The sequence below is a fragment of the Balearica regulorum genome, chromosome 2 (genome assembly GCF_011004875.1).
Source record: "Balearica regulorum gibbericeps isolate bBalReg1 chromosome 2, bBalReg1.pri, whole genome shotgun sequence".
Classification (NCBI taxonomy): domain Eukaryota; kingdom Metazoa; phylum Chordata; class Aves; order Gruiformes; family Gruidae; genus Balearica; species Balearica regulorum.
Window position 1 is genome coordinate 74,208,996 of NC_046185.1, and position 23,842 is coordinate 74,232,837.

The window sequence follows — 23,842 nt, forward strand, 5'->3', positions numbered from 1 at the left end:
ATACAGTCTCGCTCAAGATATTTCCCAGGAAACTTTCAATCTTCAATTAGAGTCTTGTAATTTCATACCACATTTCTACACACACACCTTCCTCCCCCCCCCCCCCCCCCCCAAAAAAAAAAAACCCCAAATCAGATTCTGAATTCACCACCACAGTCTGTTAAATGTTAGAGTACATCTCACTGACATGTTATTTCCAACATCTAAGTTAATCTAACAATTTTAAAGCTTAAAGTTTGGAACAATTAGATTATTTTTATCATATCATATATGTATGCATACACATGTATGATACTGTATATGTCTATTCAGTTTATCCTAGGAAACTTGAAGCTTTAATGGTATTGGTGTGAACTGGTGTAAACATATAATGTATTATGTATCTGTTGAACAGTATTTAATAAAATATAATTAACATATAGTTTCTGGTGATTTAGACTGGAGAAATGTACATCTTAATCTTCAGTAGCAAAAAACTTAGTAAGGTCCAAAAAAGTTATGTATAAATGATCAATAATTGTAACAATTTTGTTAGTGCATGATGAACCTGAAGTTATTCCTCCACCTAATGCCCAGAGGTTAGTGTGAGAGGTGGTGGAAATTGAAGTTCATTGCCATTACCCCAACTGTGCACATCATACACTTCACTTGCTGCTTTGTGGTCCTTCTTTCAGGCTTTTCTGTTGGTTATGTTGAAGGCAAGATGTTTATTTATGGGGACTCCTGATCCGATTTTCTGTTTAATTTCTATATTTCTAAAGATATTTTTAATTTTCAATGGTTGTTTAAAATAATGTGTTAATTGTACCAATTACCAATGGAGAGAGGAATCCATGCAGAGATGCATGCAGACATGGAAAATGGGACTGCCTAGGGAGCAGGTTTTAAGACACACCTACAGATGATCCTTTTAGTGTGGCTCAGCCCTAAACAGGTAGAAGCAGGTTCCATATCACCAATGGAACAAATTCTTTTCAGCTGGTTGGATGTCTCAACAGAAAATTTTCTGATCAACCTGTGTGTGAGCATTTAGGATCTTGAGGGATGCTTTGGCTACTGGGCTAGTTCACTGGGCAGGGTTGTGTGAGCAAGAGGACCTAGCTGGTACCAGCCCTTATTCATATGGGCCAGATTTAGTCATCCTGCAGTACTTGAGATTATTTTGTGACCAAGGTACATAAAATCCCCAGCACAGCTAAACTACAACTGTAGAACTTAAAAACTACTGATTAAACATTAATTCAGTAAAATTACTTATCAATATTCTGTGGAAGACAAGCCCTTTTAAGGTTCATTTTTTAAATCTGTATAGAACAGATCAGATTTCAGAATACTGGGCAGCTTTGTCATTGTCACCCATCAGCTATCGTGTGCACTATATTGACATCCATGGCTTCGTTTGTTCTGTACCTAAGTGTTACTTTATTTGAAAGATGAATCTATGGTGAAGCATTATCTCATGTGCAGCATAATATACACCTAGTCCTGAATACTGTTGAAGCACTCACACTGAGATCAGGGTGAATTTCTACCCTATGGAAACCTGCACTTGATTAAATTAGTATTTTCTTGACAGCTTTATAACTTTCAGAATCTGTGACTGCTATGTCTGACAAATGCTCTCCTTTTGAGAGAGTGAGAAGCACTTTTCGCAAGCTGTATTGTGGATGCTTCTGTGCCAAATGCAGCATGTGGCGTGTGTTCAAACCAGTTTTATCCCAGTCTGAAAAGATCTGTTTTACTTACCATGAGATTTAACTCAGCCACTGTTGTTATATTCCTTTGGTAATTATACACACAGAGCATGGGCTGATTACGTACAACAGGCCCTTCCTTTTCATTTTGGTGTCCAGCATGCAATGATGGCTTGTACAAGCATGCTCTGATGACAGTGAGCAAAAGCAGCAATGAACAGTGAACAACCCGGAACAAATGTTGTTTTTAAGTGGAAGCTAAGGATATGATGGCTGGTAGCTTCTTGGTTATTGGCCTTTTATTCTACAGCTAAACAACATTACAAATAACATTTTCTGTTTATGCGTTCAAAACATGAATTTGGTTAGCAAGCTTACTGTAGATAAGATTAAAAAAAAGTAATTGGCTATTAAAAATGTTGGTTTAGCACTTTGTTTTAAATCACAGGGCATAAAAGATAGGTGCATACACCCAGATGATAACTCAGTTGTGTCATTCTTACTGTTGACAGGTTACTGCCATCAGGGCCCTGGGCTCACCAGCAGGTTCCAGTTGTTCTGACCAGCCTGTAACCCTCATGTTTACCCAAGACACGTTGGTTATTCATCAGCAATCACACGGTTTTTGAGAGCGGTGGAGGAGGAAGTGGTTGCAGAGGAGGAGAGCTACAGGCTGACCAGAGCCTGCTGGCACACACGGACCTCAGCGATGAGATGGAGCCTTTGAAGTTAATCCAGTTCATGTAGAATGCCGAGCAAAGGTGTCCTGTTGACTTCAATGGATTTTGAGGCAGGTTTAAAGGCAGTAAAGGGGCTGTGCTTGTTCATTTAGCCCTTTTAAAGAACACATGATCACTCTCGCTACTCATCTCTTTGTTAGCTTCAATGGCCAGCATTTCTGTGGGAGGCGGCCTTATTTTTGTCTTTTCTGCAAACAGATATGCGTATTGTCACTTTTTACGTTTTCTTTGTACTTAAAGTTCATTTCATTGCTTAGTAGGATTTTATTTGTGTTTATTTAAATTTGTGTGAAGTCCTAGGTCAGGCTGTTGTGTTGGTTTTGCGTGGCAAGGTTTTGGTAGCGGGGGGGCTACAGGGGTGGCTTCTGTGAGAAGCTGCTAGAAGCTTCCCCTGTGTCTGATTGATAGAGCCAATGCCAGCCAGCTCCAAGACGGACCCGCCGCTGGCCAAGGCCAAGCCAATCAGCGCCTCTGTGATAACATATTTAAGAAAGAGAAAAAACAGTTAGAGAGCGCTTTTGCAGCCAGAGAGAAGAGTGAGAAGATGTAAGAACATCTGCAGACACCAAGGTCAGTGAAGAAGGAGGGGGAGGAGGTGCTCCAGGCGCCGGAGCAAGATTCCCCTGCAGCCCGTGGTGAAGACCATGGTGAAGCAGGCTGTCCCCCTGCAGCCCATGGAGGGAGGATGAGGGGGTGTAGAGATTCCACCTGCAGCCCGTGGAGGACCCCACGCCGGAGCAGGTGGAGGCACCTGAAGGAGGCTGTGGCCCCGTGGGGAGCCCGCGCTGGAGCAAGCTCCTGGCAGGACCTGTGGATCCGTGGAGAGAGGAGCCCACGCCAGAGCAGGTTTGCTGACAGGACTTGTGACCCCGTGGGGGACCCACGCTGGAGCAGTTTGCTCCTGAAGGTCTGCACCCTGTGGAGGAGACTCATGTTGGAGAAGGTCGTGAAGGACTGTCTCCTGTGAGAGGGACCCCACGCTGGAGCGGGGGAACAATGAGTCCTCCCCCTGAGGATGAAGAAGCGGCAGAAACACCGTGTGATGAACTGACCGTAACCCCCACTCCCCGTCCCCCTGTGCCGCTGGGGGGGTGGAGGTTGAAGCCGGGAGTGAAGTTGAGCCCAGGAAGATGGGAGGGGTGGGGGGAGGTGTTTTTAAGATTTGGTTTTATTTCTCATTCCTCTACTCTGTTTTGCTTTAGTAATAAATAAGATGAATTCCCTCTCTAAGTTCGGTCTGTTTTGCTCGTGATGATAATTAGAGAATGATCTCTCCCTGTCCTTATCTCGACCCATAAGTTTTCTTTTATTGTACCTTTTCTCCTCTGTCTAATGAAAGAGGGGAGTGATAGAGCGGCTCTGGTGGGCACCTGGCCCTCAGCCAGGGTCAACCCACCACAGCTGTTAATAGATTACTAATCCCTTATCTCTTTATAAAGGAGGCAGTGTCCCCCCAAAAGATTGGTTGCAATACTAGAAATTCGATCTGTGAACTAAGTACTGCACTTCTGTGTTTTTTGCGGTGTTGCATGTTTTCTTGTATATAAGTATCTATCTCATATGCCCTGAATTCATAAAAATGGTAGAGAAGCATGTTACAATCTGCTGGTTATTTTTATGGTGCCTGAAGAATGTTCTAAGAGGAGGTTTATTTATGTTTTCAAAACGTAATGGGAAGAATTAATTGATGAAAATTTCATGTTGAGTTAATGAACTAATAAACAATCTGTCATCAGATTTCCTCCATTGCTAAAAATGGGATGAAGAGTTGTTAAAGAGAATTTACAGAGACTAGAAGAAATTATGTACTGTATTTGTAATATCATATGGTTACATTAAAAGGCTTGGTTTTAAAATTTCTACATTTGAAGAATTAAATCAAAACATGATAAGTCTGCTGTTTATTGCCAGTATAAAATCCACAATTACAGATTTATGGCTGCTTTCTCCTGCAACTGTATTAATTTCAGTAATTTAAGACTTTTTCATTAACCAGTGTTTTTGAAATGTTCAAGATTGTTCTCTTGTTAAGTGTCACACATTTCTTGTCATCTTTGTAAATTTATTTGCTTTTACTTACTATGTATTTAGCTTAGAAAGAAATATTATCTAACCTTTCATAACATAAAGTGTGATCATGACCATTGTCATCTTGTTTACAGTTTGAGTAGGAAGGGATAAAATAATACTCGATGGTAACAACTTTGGATTGGTTAAATGGGAAATACTGAAATGCAGATTGATAAGCTAAAATGTTTTCAGCCACATGCAATCACTGTGATTGTTGCTGCATTAAGGTTAAAAGAAGTCACAGGATTTCAGAGTGGGTTTGGTTTGTTGTGGTTTTTTTTTTTTCTCCTCTAGGAGAGCAATCTAAATGCAAATTCTATACCTGAATAAAATCCAAGAAGCAGGTATAAATGAGGCTTGAGGGGAAAAATCAGTGGTGATGACACTTGGTAAGTTACCCTGTCCTGCACTTTGAATGTGAAAGCATAGTATTTTTTTTTCTTGATTCATATTACATTTATAAAGTAATAGAACAAAATCAGCTTTTTATGCACTGGTGATCTAAAATTATATGGATGCATACTGGGTGAACTAGTCTGAAGTAAAATCAGAAAGAGGTCTACTGTGATGCCAATACATTAGAGTTCTGAGTCTGTGAATTGAGTGTTCCATTGATTTCATTCAAAGTAAGACTGTAAAACACAGTTTCAATGACAAAGTCATAATAAGGAAGCATAAAAATGAGAAAAGGGAAATTTTGAGTTCTAGAAATTTGGAGAAGATTGGAGTATAGTAATCCAATGTCTGTGACTATTACATTGAAAAACATACCCTGGAAATTGCTGATGTCCCCTATGTCGTCCTGCTCCTCCCAGTCTGATACCAAACTCTAATTGAATAATGTATCCTTGGCCTTGGATCTCTCCAACAGAAATAATTCACTGTTTTCAGAAAGATATGGTTCCAGGCCTGTTAGTATCTTTGCCACATTTCAGACATGACAAGAACTTCTGCAGTTACTGCTGGAAAACAGTATTTTTTCTTAGGACCCCTATTATTGAAACTCTCAAACCCTACCAGTGAAGTTTTGAGCAAAGACCTGTTTGTTACCTTCTGCATACTCTGCACCGATTTGCTGGGGAGCGTGTAGGCAGCATTAAGGATCACTATGTGTGAAGGTCTGGAATGCAATGAAGTTGAACAGTTACCAGGAGATCATTCTTAAGGTAAGCCAATTTAAGATAAAATACCAGTTTAAAATAGTTGCTTACAAGATTTGATATAGCATATCACATTTACTATGAAAAATACAGATGAAGAAATGAGAGAATATTCATCATCTGCTTTATTGGGATCGAACTTAAATTAGTCCCTCCCTTCAGTCTGTGTGGAGTGGAGTTGCTGCAGGTATCAGGGAACCACCATGTTGCAACGCTGTTTGGTACTTTAATCACATCCACAAGACAGACCAAGTTCCTGGTGAAGCGTGTAGTTTTTACAGCTAGTCTTCCTTGTGGTTTCCAGACGTTCTGTTTACATCTGTTTTTTCTTCCTTAAAGCTCTTTTGTTTCTGAACTTCTGAGGGAGCACTCTTGCTGATTCTCCCCTTATCTTGTGAACTGCCCTTCTTCATTAGAAATACCAATCTTCTTTTATCTGATCTGTTGTAATCCCTGAGTCAAAACTGGCTGATTGATGCCTTCACTTGAGGCAAAGTAAAACTTTCTTTATAGCAACACAATGTGTGAATATATCCAGCATGTTTATTCAGTGTCTCAACCTGCTGAACCTGGTGTTTCACTTTGACATGTGGAGGGTGAAATAGTTTATGTAATCATTTAAATTGCACCTTAATCACTGTTTTTTTGCTTGAGGTCTGGTATGATAGCAATTACTCACTGTGAGCCATAGCAGTTTTGGGTGTGACTGATTGCAAGCTGTAAGTGCAGTCTATTTAAAAAAAAAAAAAAACAAAACCCAAAAAACCACCAACCCCCCCCAAACCAAAACAAACAGCCTCCCCCCCCCAAAAAAAACCCCAAACCCAAAACCCACACCAAAACCCAACCAACAAAAATCCAAACAAAAAATCTCTTACAGAAAAGCTTGGGTGATTTTCAATCTTCAGGTCTGTTCAGAAAAGTTACTTTACAAATGGCATTGAGAGCCTCTTTTCTTGTTCCTGCAAATCTGCTTGAATATGAGAAAAATTTAGGCGTGTCTTTTATTTCACGTGCACAATTGGTGAACTGGAATTAGGAGCTTTCACTGACCACCTTTCACAGAATCCCTGGGAGACAAACTGATACTGGCCATGTATGCTAATATCCAATGGTTAGCATAAGGATCAACTACTCAAGCTCTTCCATTTTCAAAGTGTTCATTGAGCGACTGGAAAATAATGGAGGAATCCGGGTGTGCATCTCCCACTTCCTAGGAACGTCTGTGCCCTTTTGTGCCTTGATATACATAAATGTATTTTTTAATCTATGAAATTTCTTCGGCGGTATGGTTTGTGAATAAGATATGGAAATGTGTCAGAAATATATTTTTAGAGGAATGGATGTAGAAACAAGCAATACTTTCTACCCCTTTCCTTCCCACACACAGATGAAGAAAAAACCCTGTCCAAACCAAAAATCTTACCATGCAGACAACATTATCAGTCGCAGCACTGAACACCAAAGAGTGCTTTTGTTCCAGCTGTAAAGCTCTTCTCCTGCCTATAAGTAAATGAGTGATCACTGAGCATACATAAAAAAGAGCAAGGGAAGGGAAGATGCGTCATACACCGAGTTTCTTTTTGGGATGTTTGACATGTTTAAGTTAATTAGTCATTTGTAAAGAGACAGTGTATTAATGAGAAAAGTTAATGAGTCTTTTTGTTTCCTGCTGAAGTTAGGCTGGCTGAATGTAATTTTTGGTTTTTTGATACTGATCTCAAGTTCCTCCATCTTTGCTTGTCTTGTCGTATATTCATCTTCCAGACCTACACTTTGCCAATTTATTAATCTATACATATGGCATTGTGAGAGAGACTTGGTTTTAATTAAATTGTTGATGGATCTCATTAAATAATGAAAAATGGTTTTAGACTTTGAACTGCAAAACCTCCATAAAATAACATATAATATAAAAACAGATAGTAAATTCTCATACTAGTATTTCTATTTCAGCAAACTGTATCATGTGGTTAAAATAATGTTCTTATTTCTGTCACAGTTTCTATGCATATTTCTGTTTTAAATTTATGTTTATCTACTAATCTGTTCTATATTCATTAGGATTAGAGGAGCTTCCACCATATATTTAGTTTTATTTTAAAACTTTACAAAATGATCATCTGTCATAGAGGATTTAAACCTCTTGGTGCCATATATACCAAAAGCACTGGTGAAACCACATTGGTCAAGCTACAGTCCTGAAAATAAGTGGCTGGTAGCTGGCTTTGTCATTGTTACCTGTCAAACCATCCATCTGTGACATGACATCATGTGATATTTTAGCTATCGTATATGAACAGTGAAATGTCAAGTGTTCTGCTAAAGCTTTTACATATGGATCCAATGCTGGAAATATATTGCAAAGATGAAAGTCCATCCTGTATTGCACCAGCCTGTATCTTACTTTGCTTAAGGCTTACAATGGAGTTATGAGAGATCCTGAAGGATTGTTCCAGACAAAGAGCTAGGATTCAACCAAAGATTACTCATCTCTGGCCATGTAAGAATGGGTCTTTTGTCATTTTATCTGCTCTTGATTGGTTTGTAGCCCTTCCAAAATAGATTCTCTACCAGTTTATCAGCTCACAGTAAAGGTGGTACCAAGTCAAGAAGCAGCCTAGTTTCTTGATTAATGGCTTAGTTAACCCAAAGTGCGAGGATAGAAATAATTAAAATTATATCTTCTGCTATTTTTGTTCTGAAAATCATAGAGAGAAGTGAGAAAAGTAAAAGTTTTCACAGTGTACTTGAGACAAAACATTATGCCTCTGAACCAGTTGGTTATAGTACTGTCTCACCAGGTTCAGAATCTGGCTTTTTGCATTGCCTGGACATGAAAAATGGCCATGCTTTAATGTATTTGCAGTCTAGATCAGAGTTAAGCAGACTGACAGTCTGAAAAGGAGACACTTCTAAACCAGTGGGGTTTTTTAATTCAGTAATATGGATTCCTACTTGGTCCAGAAATTTTATTATTTCAGTTGCTAAACACATGTTGTGTTATAATCTTTTAGGTCTTTCCTGGAAGAAATAGATCTAAACTTATCAATACTATGATGTTTCTTCAAATGCAAAATTGGAGATCATATAAGGAAGGCACTTGGAATTGCGTGTCTTGTATTTTCTCAATCCTAAAAGTGGTGTTAGTGAAAAGAATTTTTAAATGTAATGTTTTACTTAAGTGGTAAATATACAAGGTGTATTATTCATATAATGATTTTAGGGAATGTATTGGTAGTTGGAAGACTTAATAAAAAAATGAACAGTCACTGGGCATAATAGTATTGTTTTCTGTTACTAGTAAAGACAGCTTCTAGTAGCACATAGCACATCAATGACTTTTGCATTTAATTGTATTGCTTAGAGGGAAAATTGTATCCCTCTGTAAGCCAAAGGTAGGTGGATGAATAGGTAGATGGAGAGACATATGAAAACCTAGATTGCTTCATTTGATGACGGACACACTTGTAATAATAAAATGAAGGGAAGACATGCACAGGAAAGGATGAAAACTGCATCACTCACAATTTGGGACACTGCATATTTCCAATTTTCATTTTTAAAAAAATTGAAAGGAAAATTGCTGTAATAGTCTCTGTGTGTGCATGGTAGGAAACCAATTTTAATAGAAATAATGTAAAATGTTTCTGCAGGACTTTGAAAGAGAAAAAGAAAATCCCTTGGGCTTTTCATGCCTTGCTTCCTTTTGTATGTTGACAATATTATTGGTATCTGGAAATGGAAAATTATGAACTGTGATTTTACATCATGTTTTGGTAAATAATTAAAAGAGGACATGTGTTTTGTCAGCTTTTAAGATGTTTTGGACATCTTAGAGGAAAAAGAAAAACTTTGGATTCACTTGGACCCAAGGGATTTCCTAAAGATCGGAACAGTTAAGAGCAGTTAAAATATAATTTAAAATTTAAAATATAAATTTAAAGACATTTTCTAAGAATTAAGAACTGACCCTGGTGGAGAGCTTGTACAAGGAGGAAAGCAAGTAGTTTCTGAGAGCAAAGGAAAGTTATGTCAAATCATGTTCCTCACATTTGGATCACTGACCCAGTGAAAGATTCTGTCTTCATTTGCTAAAGGTCCTAAATTTGTACCAATTAACATTGTTCAATGGCAGAAGTTTGAGACCAGTGTTTGAAGCAAAAGAGAAAGGAGGTAGGAAGTAACTTGCAGTCAAGTCAAAAGATGGTGGAAAGACATTGTAGTGTTTGGTAGGAACAGTAAGAGTGAGGTGGAAGTGGAAAAGGACCATAAAAGATGGAAAAGTTATTTTTTTTTTTTCTTGAGTTTCACACGGGAAAAGAAAATTACCAGGTATGGAATTTATATATATGCGAGCAGAGTTTATCTGTATAGTAGACTTTTCAGTAGATTTATATATGTAAAAATCTACTAAATCCCCCAAATTATAACAAAATGTAGTAAATGGAGAACATTCAGTGTTTTTGACCGCTGGCATAAGGTGTAAATGAATTAGGAGATGAATATTGGAGAGAGATCTTCTCTTTCTTAGCATGCAGATAGGAGAACAACTGTGGAGAATAGGAGAAACTTTAATTTGGCCCCAACTGAACTGGTTGTATGATCTGGTTAGTGGTCTGGTCTTAATTGTGATCAGAAGCAGACTGCTTGCCTGCAAAATAAGTGAGAGATTGATGAGCAGACTAGAGTGTTATCTTAGCACAGCCCATCACAAAATTAATAAAGTCAAATGGGATTTGAATGGCAGTTAAATGATCCCTGCATGCAGATGTGTTTGTTGGGGTTATTTTAAATCGCATTTGTTCTCTTTTTCTCTTCCCTCACTGATATTTCTAGATGCTCAGTTTTATACTGGTACAGATTTGGAATGATGTTCATCCATTTTGGCAAAATTGGGTATAAAGCCACAGGAAAGAAGAGCAAACTGTTTCTCTTTACTAGACAATAATTTGGAAGAAACAAGAAATGAGATGGAATTTTCAACTTTAATTGCTTGTAAATTGGAACATTGTATAGGTGGAGCAGTTTTAGGAAACACCATGAATTACCTAGGAAAAAAAGAAGGTAAATTTGCAGAAGAAATTTAAAAAATAAGAAATGTTAAACCATTTATATCCTGAAACAAAAAGGTGACACTGAAACGTTGAAACACTAACTAAAATGGCACTATGAAGAAATATCTAAGAAAACAAAAATATGAGACAAGTGAATCAATAAATAGGACAAATGGGAAAGGTGGAAGCTGGAAGATATACATCGGGTAGAAGTGTCCAAGAAGGTGACTAGAAATTCTGACGGCAATACTAGTCTGATTGAAGACAGAACTGAAGAATGGAGGAAGATGGAAAAGATGAATTTGAGTGTTTTGAAAAGTGATTTCCTGGTGTAGCTGCAGGTGGTTGCCTGAATTCCATAACTGGTGTAGTAATCAAATTTTATTATAATACTTGGATGAAACAAATTATGATATTAAGTAAATATGCAGATGAAGAGCACTAATAACACATCAGGAGGTCGTACCATATCAGTAGGGTTCCTGAAAGTAAGAGGACCCTTTGTTGTGAAATTGTTTAATCCTTGGATAAAAGAAATATAGAAGAAATTAAGGTCTGGAATTTGAATGACTTATTACAGTAGTTTAATTCCCAGATAACTCTATTGAAGATTAAGTTTTAGATGGTAAAATTTTGATGGTTATCTCCTGCTCTACATCTTAACAATAAATGATCTCTCAAAATTTATTTTCAGAAGAGAATAATAATTTATGTGCAATCGTGCTTGCTATTTATGTAACTATGTAGTCCTAATCATGATTATATCTGGGTATGTACTTGGAATCTGGACTCCCAGATTGCATTTTGTATACTTTCTTTAACAGCTACAAGTCTGATTAAGATGAAGATGTCTGACTCATTTAAATATTGAAAATAAAACAATTTTGAGAGCATTTTTATTCAATTACCAGAATAATTTGCTGCATAGTGTTAAGTATTCAGAACAGAAATTAAAATTTATTTATGTTTAATTGGAGAAGTATGGAAAAGAAACAGCCAAGAAAGACTTAAAACACACTATGAAAGTTCAAAGATTCCTTTGTCACCAGCCCCAGCCTTGTACATTTCCCATAATTATTTCATTAACCAGCATCTCGGCATCATCTCTCCCTTGCGTACTTGTTTATTCATTTGACAAAGAAAGGTTTAAGAAGGCTTTTCCTTTCAAAATTGTGATCTTTGACTCCAAGGCCTGGAAGTTTGTATCTTACCCTCTTAGTCCCAGTTAATGTTAAACCAGGCCAGCACTCCTCTCTCTATTTGGTCTGGTGAACTATATTTGACTTTGTCCCTGCTCCATCTAATTACATCCAAACTTCCCCTGATGGCTGCCTCCCCTTTGCCTACATTGGATTCCCCCAGTGCTCTTGGAGGGTGACTTATACTTAACTCTGCTCCTCCTATTTTTGTTTTCTTCCCTTAGAAAATTATATTTCTCTCTTTTCTCTGTTCTTATCCTGAGATACTGTTTTTTAAAATTGATAGGAGTCAACTAGTATGTCTTTTGACAACACCTTAAACCTTCCCAGGAGGAATCCTCAATAAGAAGCCTTTCCTCACAGGTTATTTTATACCTGGTTTCTGTAGAACATATACCACCTTTGGGAAATGGACATGTCAGACGGACAGCTTCTGGAGTAGAACAAGAAATGCTAGAAGAACAATATTGAGGTATCTTTTGTGTGCTGAGGCCTCAATTTCAGTCTTAAGCATATGAAAAGGCTTGTTAACATGCTACTTGTCCCAAATGCTTGACTGGAGTAGGTTTGAAACTTGCTGTTTGTAATTCTGTTGTTCATACTAAGCAAAGAGGATTCCAGAGGGAACCCTGTTACACTTTCAAGATGCATCTAAGGAAACCATCTTGCACTTGCTGAAGACCATGAGCTGTGTAGGTTCATTGATACAGCTGTCATAAAACCATTGTATTTGGCCGTTTAGTTCTACTTGGATATACATTTAGCTTTGTTAGACAGAAACTTTTGAAGATTTTTTTTTTTTTAATGAATTATCACCAATACAGGCTAAACTATTTTGTAGCTCTTACTTCTACAGTTTACATTACTGCTGATGTATTTCTGCTGGAGTACTTAATTTTGACGGCTTATTTTTGTTTGATAACATTTTCCTTTTTATGTACCATGTAAAGAGGTCCAAATCTGTTCTGATATCTTTTTTGCAAAGATATTCTGCACAGCTTTAACAGCTATTTCAGTAACTACAAAACATGAAATTCTCATACTATAATCTTAGACATCATTTAGTGCATGCTACACAGCCGTCTAACCTGTAGCCCACTTACAGCTGTTAGAGTGGTGCTGTGTGCTACCTCTTATAGAGAAAACAACATTTTTTGAGACTCTCTTACCTACATAAAATAACAAAGTTCAGAGAGAATATTGGTGCATACTTAAGCAGATGATAGTTGGCTGTAAAGACAAATATCAGTGTTTTTATGCATCGGTAATGATTCCTAAGATTTCATTGTAAATCAGCCCAGGAAACAAACAGTAGGTGCAAGGTCTGATCTGCATCAGGGGTTTGATTTGTCACAATTTCTTCATGTCTCTAAGCAAGTACATTCAGCTGGTGGTGCTGGATAAGCAGTACTGAATCTGTCTAAAAACACAGTAATGTAAATACAGAGAGGTAATTAACCCTTATCAGACAGGTTACCTGAAGCAGATCCTCACATGCTTGTGATAAAAAATTAAAGACAGAATTTATCTTCTAGCTTACAGGGGAGACTCTGTTTTATTATATTTCTCTCACTGACACTAAATATGCCACTTTTTCATTCTAATCAGGTTTGTTACTTTCTGCTGCTTTGATGAACAGAAAAGGTAGTACAACAGACTTGTGTTGTGTTCTTTCATAGTCTCAAATGTCTTCCACAATTGTTCTTTTCTGTTTCTGATAAAGTTCTTTACTTCTTTTTACTATGGTCTTGATTCTAATTAGAAGCCTTTTCCAAAAGGAGTTTGCTGGTTTCATTTTTCTCTACAGTCATAAGGCTCTTCTGTCTTAATAGCTTGTTTGGCTACAGGGCTGACAAAATTAAGCATAAAAGAATGTATGAAAATCAGTATGTTTAAACAATGAAACATAGAAGAAATATATAAATACTGAAGTGTAAGGAAATTGTTATTTTTTTGCAGCTGCTTACTGCTACAATATTTGAGGACAGAAGAAGGACTGCTTCAGTTTGAATGTGCTGATGGAATATAAAAGCCCTTTGTGGTTTAGCTTGGCAGGCAGCTAAATACCACACAGCCATTCGCTCACTGCTCCCCTCCTAGTGGGATGGGGGAGAAAATCACAAAAAAAAAAGGTAAAACTCGTGAGTTGAGATAAAGACGGTTTCATAGGACAGGAAAGGAAAGGAACGAAAAAGGTAGTAGTAGGAGGAGGAGGAGGACGACTGGTTTTGTATATATTATTATTAGTAGTAGCAGTAGTATTACTACTACAGTGCAATTTCTCACTGCCCAAAGCTGATGCTCAGCTAGTTTTCAATCATCAGCCCCCAGCCAACTCCCCAGTTATATACTGAGCATGACGTCATATGGTATGGAATATCCCTTTGGCCAGTTTGGGTCAGCTGTCCGGCTATGTCCCCTCACAGCTCCTCGTGCACCCCTCGTCTCCTTGCTGGCAGCGCAGTATGAGAAGCTGAAGAGTCCTTGACTGCTTGGCAACAACCAAAACATCAGTATATGATCAATATTATTCTCACCCTAAATCCAAACCACAGCACTGTCCCCACTGCTAGGAAGAAAATTTACTCTATCCTAGCCAAAACCAGAACAACCCCATATATACGTGTGTGTGAAAGGGCATCTTTTGTATTACCGAATGTTAAGAGTTAACTAGAAAGTAGAAAACCAGAAAAATGGATCTTTTTTTATATTAAACCTCATCAGTTTTAATAGAATAAATTAAGACTGATTTTTATGTTGTTCTTAGGAAAAGATCCACAAAAATGAATGTCCTGGTTCTGGCAAGGATAGAGTTAATTTCCCAAGGAGCCAGGACAGGTGAGCCAAGCTGGCCGGGGGCTATTCCATACCATGTGACATCATGCTCCCCATAAAAGGGGGCCAGGCGGGGAGGGGCGGGTTCGGCGTGTTGGCGGGGCTCCGGGACGGGTCGAGCGTCCGGTCGGTCGGTCGTCGGATCGGTAAAATCGTTCTCTGTTATCACCATTGTTACTATCTGTTATCAGCACTGTTGTTGATTGTTCTCCCTCTCCCTTGCTGTCCCAGTAAACTGCCCTTATCCCAACCCTCGAGGCTTTGCCGTTGTTTTTCCGTTCTCCTCCCCATCCCGCCGGGGGAGGGGTGAGCGAGCGGCTGGGGCTAAACCACGTCAGTCCTTTTTGGCGCCCAACGTGGGGCTCGAGGGGTTGTGATAACGGCAAGTCTGACCCAAGTGTGTTAAAACAAAGTTGTTAAAAGCATTTATGATGTTATTGAAACAGTCACTGGTTATAATGATGTTCTGTTTGCTCACATGGCTCTGTTTTGTAAACCCATGTTTACTCTATGCAATCCCTGCGGTGCTGTTTATCACCTCTGGGAGAGGGGTTCGTGTTCTCATGTTGTTATATTGTGTGATAATGACTTATGATAAGATATCATTGACAGTCATGGGTCTGAGCTGGTATGTGTATGTAGCATTTAGGTCAGGCCCGTACCTCGGTCAATATCTTTCAGAATTGATTAATAATTGGACCCAATCTATGGGGAAGACAGGGGGGGATACCTTCTCCCACTCTTTCACCTCCTCTTTTCCCTTTTGGTTGGTTACAACAATTTTTGAGTATTTTGAATACCCTTGGAATGTTCAGGCCATTATATTCTTATTGCTAGGTCTCCTGAATGCTTTCCCACTCCTGTTCAGGGTTAGCAAAAATCTTTTCAAGAGTACCACCCAGGGATCTTCCCCAAGGCTGAATGGTCAGGGCTGGCATGGCATTTGGGAGAGTATGGGTGGGTATCTAGAGACCTTTTCACCCCCAATGGTTTGGAGCTTCACTCCTGAACAATTGCAAGACCCTGATAAAATGGTAGAATATTTGAAAGGAAAATGCTGTGGGGATTCTAAGGAGACACAACTTACTGCGCTGTGCTGGGCCCTGGCCACAATCTATCAAACACTGCTGGATAGTAGACAGCACCATCCAGAGGGAGAGAGTGGACCCACAGGCACTGCAGCTGCCCAGGCCCCTGCGACAGGCACTGCAGCTGCCCAGGCCCCTGCGACAGGCACTGCAGCTGCCCAGGCCCCTGCGACAGGCACTGCAGCTACCCAAACCCCTGCGACAGGCACTGCAGCTACCCAAACCCCCGCAACAGGCACTGTAGTCGAGCCAAAAGATCAACCCACACCAGTATCAGTTGCCCCTATACACAAAAAGAAATACACAAGGAAATCGGTTCGCTTAGTGAAAGATGATGATGAACCGGGGCCATCACGAGAACAAGAAGAAGAGCCAGAACCAGAAGTGATTACTCGATCCCTGTCCCTGAGTGAGCTGCGAGATATGCGGAAAGATTTCAGCCGCCTTCCAGGGGAGCATATTATTACCTGGCTGCTCCGCTGCTGGGATAATGGGGCCAGTAGCCTGGAACTGGAGGGCAGGGAGGCCAAGCAGCTAGGATCCTTGTCTAGGGAAGGGGGCATTGACAAAGCAATTGGGAAGAAGGCACAGGCCCTTAGCCTCTGGAGGCGCCTCCTGTCAAGTGTGAGGGAAAGGTATCCTTTCAGTGAAGATGTCGTATGTCGGCCAGGCAAGTGGACCACTATGGAGAGAGGTATTCAATATCTGAGGGAATTAGCTGTGCGGGAGATGGTTTATTATGATCCGGACAATGCACAGTTGCCCACAGACCCTGATGAAGTCCACTGTACCCGACCCATGTGGCGAAAATTTGTGCGAAGTGCACCATCTTCGTACGCCAACTCACTGGCAGTAATCGACTGGAAAAGTGAAGAGGCACCCACGGTGGACGAAGTGGCTGGCCGGCTCCGGCAGTATGAAGAGAGCCTTTCCTCCTCCCTAGTCTCGGCTGTGGAGAAACTGTCTCAGGATGTCCGGCAACTCAAAGAGGATATATCTTACTCCCCACCTGTACAGACCCGCATTTCAGCTGTTAGGAGTAAGCGTTTTTCTGCTCCAGAGAGGGGATATAGAGCATACACACCACGAGGTATCCTGTGGTTTTTCCTGCGTGACCACGGAGAAGACATGAGGAAATGGGATGGGAAGCCCACCTCAACCCTGCGGGCACGCGTACATGAGCTACAAGGCAAGACAGCTGTAAGAAGGGACTCTTCCAGAAAGAATGCTGCTCCAGTTTCCACCGGGCAGCCCCCCAGACCAAGTGAAAGGCCAGATCGCACTTCTGATCCTCTTGAAGGGACCTCTAAGTCCTTTTTGCAAGACGTGAGTAGTGACTATGACGAGCAGGACTAGAGGGGCCCTGCCTCCAGCCAGGTGGAGGAAAGGGACAATAGGGTTTATTGGACTGTGTGGATCCGATGGCCTGGCACATCGAACCCACAAGAGTACAAGGCCCTAGTGGACACGGGTGCACAGTGTACCCTAATGCCATCGAACTATGAAGGGGTGGAACCAATATCTATTTCTGGTGTGACGGGGGGATCCCAACAGTTGACTCTGTTGGAGGCTGAAGTAAGTCTAACTGGGAATGAGTGGCAAAAGCACCCCATTGTGACTGGGCCAGAGGCTCCATGCATCCTGGGCATAGACTACCTCCGGAAAGGGTATTTCAAAGACCCAAAAGGTTACAGGTGGGCTTTTGGAATAGCTGCCTTAGAAGCGGAGGAAATTGAACCATTGTCTAGTTTGCCTGGTCTCTCGGAGGACCCTTCTGTTGTAGGGTTGCTGAAGGTTGAAGAGCAACAGGTGCCGATTGCTACTACAACTGTGCACCGGCGGCAATACCGCACCAACAGAGACTCCCTGGTTCCCATCCACAAACTAATTCATCAACTGGAGGGTCAGGGAGTGATCAGCAGAACCCACTCACCCTTTAACAGTCCCATATGGCCAGTGCGGAAGTCCAATGGCGAGTGGAGGCTGACGGTAGACTATCGTGGCCTGAATGAAGTCACACCGCCCATGAGTGCTGCCGTGCCGGATATGCTGGAACTTCAATATGAACTGGAGTCAAAGGCAGCCAAATGGTATGCCACAATTGATATAGCTAATGCATTTTTCTCGATCCCTTTGGCAGCAGAGTGCAGGCCGCAGTTTGCCTTCACTTGGAGGGGCGTCCAGTACACCTGGAATCGACTGCCCCAGGGGTGGAAACACAGCCCCACAATTTGCCATGGACTGATCCAGACTGCACTGGAAAAGGGTGAAGCCCCAGAGCACCTGCAATACATTGATGACATCATTGTATGGGGCAACTCAGCAGAGGAAGTTTCTGAGAAAGGGAAGAAAATAATCCAAATCCTGCTGCAGGCTGGCTTTGCCATAAAACGAAGTAAGGTGAAGGGGCCTGCGCAGGAAATCCAATTTTTAGGCATAAGGTGGCATGATGGGCGGCGTCAAATCCCTATGGATATTATCAACAAAATAGCAGCCATGTCCCCACCAACCAACAAAAAGGAGACACAGGCCTTCTTAGGTGTTGTGGGTTTCTGGCGAATGCACATTCCGAATTACAGTTTGATAGTAAGCCCTCTCTACCATGTAACCCGGAAGAAGAATGATTTTAAATGGGGCCCTGAGCAACGACAAGCTTTCGAACAGATTAAACAAGAAATAGTTCATGCTGTAGCTCTTGGGCCAGTCCGGGCAGGACCAGATGTAAAAAATGTGCTGTACACCGCAGCCGGGGAGAATGGCCCTACCTGGAGTCTCTGGCAGAAAGCACCAGGGGAGACTCGAGGTCGACCTCTGGGGTTTTGGAGCCGGGGATATAGAGGATCCGAGGCCCGCTACACTCCAACAGAAAAGGAGATATTGGCAGCCTACGAAGGGGTTCGAGCTGCTTCAGAGGTGATTGGCACTGAAGCACAGCTCCTCTTGGCACCCCGACTCCCAGTGCTGGGTTGGATGTTCAAAGAGAGGGCTCCTTCTACACATCATGCAACCGATGCTACGTGGAGTAAGTGGGTTGCGCTGATCACACAACGGGCTAGAATAGGAAGCCCCAATCGTCCAGGGATTCTGGAAGTGATCACAGACTGGCCAGAAGGGAAAGATTTCGGAATGTCGCCAGAGGAGGAGGTGACACGTGCTGAAGAAGCCCCACCGTATAATAAACTACCAGAAGATGAGAAACCATATGCCCTCTTCACTGATGGGTCCTGTCGCATTGTGGGAAAGCATCGAAGGTGGAAGGCCGCTGTATGGAGTCCTACACGGCGAGTTGCAGAAGCTGCTGAAGGAGAAGGTGAATCGAGCCAGTTTGCAGAGGTGAAAGCCATCCAGCTGGCTTTAGATATTGCTGAAAGAGAAAAGTGGCCAACGCTGTACCTCTACACTGACTCATGGATGGTGGCCAATGCCCTGTGGGGGTGGTTACAGCAGTGGAAGCGGAGCAACTGGCAGCGTAGAGGCAAACCCATCTGGGCTGCCCCACTGTGGCAAGATATTGCTGCCCGGCTAGAGAAGCTGATTGTAAAGGTACGTCATGTAGATGCCCACGTACCCAAGAGTCGGGCCACTGAGGAACATCAGAACAACCAGCAGGTAGATCAGGCTGCCAAGATTGAAGTGGCTCAGGTGGATTTGGACTGGCAGCGTAAGGGTGAATTATTTCTAGCTCGGTGGGCCCATGACACTTCAGGTCATCAAGGAAGAGATGCGACATATAGATGGGCTCGTGATCGAGGGGTGGACTTGAGCATGGACGCCATCTCACAGGTCATCCATCAATGTGAAACATGCGCTGCAATCAAGCAAGCCAAGCGGGTAAAGCCTCTGTGGTATGGAGGCCGATGGCTGAAATATAAATATGGGGAAGCATGGCAAATCGACTACATCACGCTCCCGCGAAGCCACCAAGGCAAGCGTTATGTCCTCACAATGGTGGAAGCAACCACTGGGTGGCTAGAAACATATCCTGTGCCCCATGCCACTGCCCGGAACACTATTCTGGGTCTTGAAAAGCAAGTCCTGTGGCGACATGGCACCCCAGAGAGAATTGAGTCAGACAACGGGACTCATTTTCGGAACAACCTCATAGACACCTGGGCCAAAGAGCATGGTATTGAGTGGGTGTATCACATCCCCTATCATGCGCCAGCCTCTGGGAAAGTTGAAAGGTGTAATGGGCTGCTAAAAACCACCCTGAGGGCAATGGGTGGTGGGACTCTCAAACACTGGGATACGCATTTAGCAAAGGCCACCTGGTTAGTTAACACTAGGGGATCTGCCAATCGAGCTGGCCCTGCCCAGTCAAAATTCCCACGCCCAGTAGAAGGAGATAAAGTTCCTGTAGTGCACATGAAAAATATGTTGGGTAAAACAGTTTGGGTTATCCCTGCTTCAAGCAAAGGCAAGCCCATCTGCGGGATTGCTTTTGCTCAGGGACCAGGGTGCACTTGGTGGGTGATGAGAAAAGATGGGGAAGTCCGGTGTGTACCCCAAGGGGATTTGATTTTGGGTGAAAATAGCCAATAAATTAAATTGCATGATATTAATAGCGATATACTGTATCAATGGTATGACCATAAGAATCACCCAAAACTAATGAAGGATGGACTTTGAAACTGAGCAAAGTGCCACGATGATGGAACTAGAACTGCCTTCAACTGGTGCCCAGAAACTTCATCGAAAAATCACATCTTTGGCATCCAGACTGTGAGCATGGACCATACCAGATACACCGGCTGTGAAGACTCCGGATGCAGCGTGCAACAATCCAGCTGCACGCACCATTGCTCCTGCTCTGAGAGACTGTAATGGCAGATGGAACCCAGAACCCTGGACTAAATGAACTCGACAGACATTTTAGAGCAATAGCCCATAGAGTAAGGCAATGAGTTCTGTAAAATAATCTGGGCATGACGTAGATGGTATGGAATAAGGGGTGGATAATGTCCTGGTTCTGGCAAGGATAGAGTTAATTTCCCAAGGAGCCAGGACAGGTGAGCCAAGCTGGCCGGGGGCTATTCCATACCATGTGACATCATGCTCCCCATAAAAGGGGGCCAGGCGGGGAGGGGCGGGTTCGGCGTGTTGGCGGGGCTCCGGGACGGGTCGAGCGTCCGGTCGGTCGGTCGTCGGATCGGTAAAATCGTTCTCTGTTATCACCATTGTTACTATCTGTTATCAGCACTGTTGTTGATTGTTCTCCCTCTCCCTTGCTGTCCCAGTAAACTGCCCTTATCCCAACCCTCGAGGCTTTGCCGTTGTTTTTCCGTTCTCCTCCCCATCCCGCCGGGGGAGGGGTGAGCGAGCGGCTGGGGCTAAACCACGTCAATGAATTAAATATTTCTTTAGATAATATTGGAATGGTATTTATACATTTCTAAATTGTAATATAGATATTTTTCTAAATTTTCTTCTTTGTATTATTTTGAATATGTTCACTTTGAACTGTTAATTTACTGGATTATGACATAATACTGCTATTATTCCTATCACTTTTATTTTTCCATTTATTACAGGTAGTTAAGAACAATTGCTTCTTGATTCAAATAAAACACACCTTTCTGCACGCACTTGTCTCTATTTGATTTATGATATGACATAGCCCAACTGGGTTATGTGAAAGAAACAAAATTTCTCCTTTGCTTCCATCCTACCACAAGGTAATCAAATGCTGGCTGCTGACCTATTCCTCTCTGGATTTTTCTGTGACTAAACAGGGATGGAAAATGGATGGCTAGAGACTGACTTCACTGTCTCCTCGCTTGCTGCTCTGTATAGTTGGCTGGATATTGAAAAATGAGAAGGATATGTACTTCTTAAGGTGACACATTTACTTTCCCTCAACTTTTCATCAGTGTAAAGGAAAGGGAAGCATGTGGAATGGGGTAGACGATCATTTGATGTCCTGGGCATTGTTATTTAGTATTATTTTATTTAGACAATCTTTTCTTAGAAGCCTTGAAAATTCAGGATTCCACACTGACCGGATTCCTCCTTCCTTCCCTCCTCACTCAGTGAAGTGCAGAGTTACAAGAGATTCATCCTCCCTTTCTCCACCCCCCCTGCCCCCTCAAATTCCCCTCCATATCCTAGCAACAATATTTGCATAACTATGGTCCTAACATATAGAGGGGCTTTCTTCTGTCATAAGAGTTGATCAGCTACTGCCTATGAAACAATAGGCTGATACTTCCTCAAAAACTAATAACGAAAAGAAGAGCTTAAAATTATCATGTTCTTTTGCAGATGATGATGCATTTTTGCCTATCTACTGTTTCTTATTTCTTTGTAATATAAATGTATTTTTAATCAGGTTAAGCTATGTGGTTCAAGTCTTATATTCCAGTAGGTCCACAAACATTGCTTTTTTAATATGTTATAACTTTGAAAACTTCATGTATAGAAGGAAGGCTAAAATCATTCTGTGTTGCTTCAAATAGTCTGGTGCATGTGATGTTGCTGTTCTCAATTAAGAAAGTTGATAAAAATTGTCATTGGCACATAACAGATGCCGGGTAATTTTGGGTAAACAGTTCACTTCAATCTACCATACACTGGGGAGTAATTAGCGCTCTTAGTGGCTCAACATACTAAGTGCTTAATAGAACATATTTTTCTTATTGGTCTCCATGTGGCTGTAGTTCATCCACTTCATTATTCCACCAGGTTTAACTGCATATGTTTGCTCAGCTTGTCTGGAGTTCAGATATTTCTCTGCTACTGAAGAAAATGCAACTTCAAGATGTACAAATCGGTCCTGGATGATGCTCAAACTGCTGTTAGCTGGTTTTGGAGCATTGTTTCTCGTGCAGTGACGTCAAGTATCAAATCCTTGTTTGTGAACTAGATTCTATTTCTTTTAACTTGCAATTTTTATTGCTTGTCAGAATGCTCTTTCATGCTGTTGTGAGAGTAAGAAGTGAATTCATAGTATGATCTTAAATTCAATTTCAGCTCTTTCACAAGCTGTCTTTATCCTTTAATACTTAACTTTGAAGGCCTTTAGACCTTAGATTGTATCATAATTGATACAAATTGTATTTAGACTACATTAATTCAATTTCCTATGGTGGTGAAAACTTCAGATGTACTCCTTTGTGATTTCAGTGAAACTCTCTTACTGTTTTTATTGCCCAGTTGACAGAATATATATTTAGTAAACCGTGTACTGATTTTTTTGCAAATAGTTTATTGAGATTTTCTGCAATTTTGGATGCCAGTGATTTGAAGTCTTAGTTCATTATTGCCATCTCCTAATTACAAGTGCACAGTTCACATACTAAATTTACCAAGGCTAAGCCTCAGAATTAATTTCCTGGGAAAATTTCTGTAAAGCACTATAAAACTTCAACTTTATAATTGTTCTGCTGCTGTTCAGCATTGCACATTCATGTTCATGTATTTTTAATATGTTTGCTAATGTCTTTCTTATGTGGTGTCTGAACAGCTACTAGCTGCTGCTTATTTTGATTGTGTATAAATTTAATGAAGTAATTGTGATCTCGAGCTCCTGTCTCCCTTTGACTCTCTTCGTAAATGTTTTTTCAAGCAGAGAAGTGACCAGCAGGAATTCAGTGAGCTGGCTCTCATTTGATAATTATATTCCATGGAGTTTTTTGCTCTTCATTGTTCGTACTTAGGTGGCTGAAATGTAAATCGCCCTTCTTTTAGCTGTCTTTAAAACTGTACACATAATGTGTTTTATGGTCTGAACATGGTTTGGACAACAGTACAGCTATTTATTATAGGATGACAGAGGCCATTCTTCAGAGATTTTTGTGTCTCTACATTACAGGACATTCTTCCTTAAGCCATAGCCAGAGAACAAAATAATGAAAAGACTCTTTATTTTTCTGATCTTGCGCTATTTATGAAACTGATGTCTATCCATCAAAGTCATTAACCTGGTTATTGACTGCCTGAAGAAAATTATGTTATGAAACCCCGATCTTTACATCCAGAATGGAATTAGTTACTTTGTGAT

At 41.1% G+C, this 23,842-nt stretch overlaps 1 long non-coding RNA gene across 1 annotated transcript; it reads left to right on the forward strand.

Annotated features, from left to right (window-relative positions):
- The first annotated feature begins 4,668 nt into the window (after window positions 1–4,668).
- On the forward strand, window positions 4,669–23,580 carry LOC142600742 (uncharacterized). The gene is made up of 3 exons (XR_012834304.1): window positions 4,669–4,893; window positions 21,576–21,679; window positions 22,525–23,580. It is a non-coding gene; the product is annotated as an uncharacterized LOC142600742 (long non-coding RNA).
- Window positions 23,581–23,842: the final 262 nt, after the last annotated feature.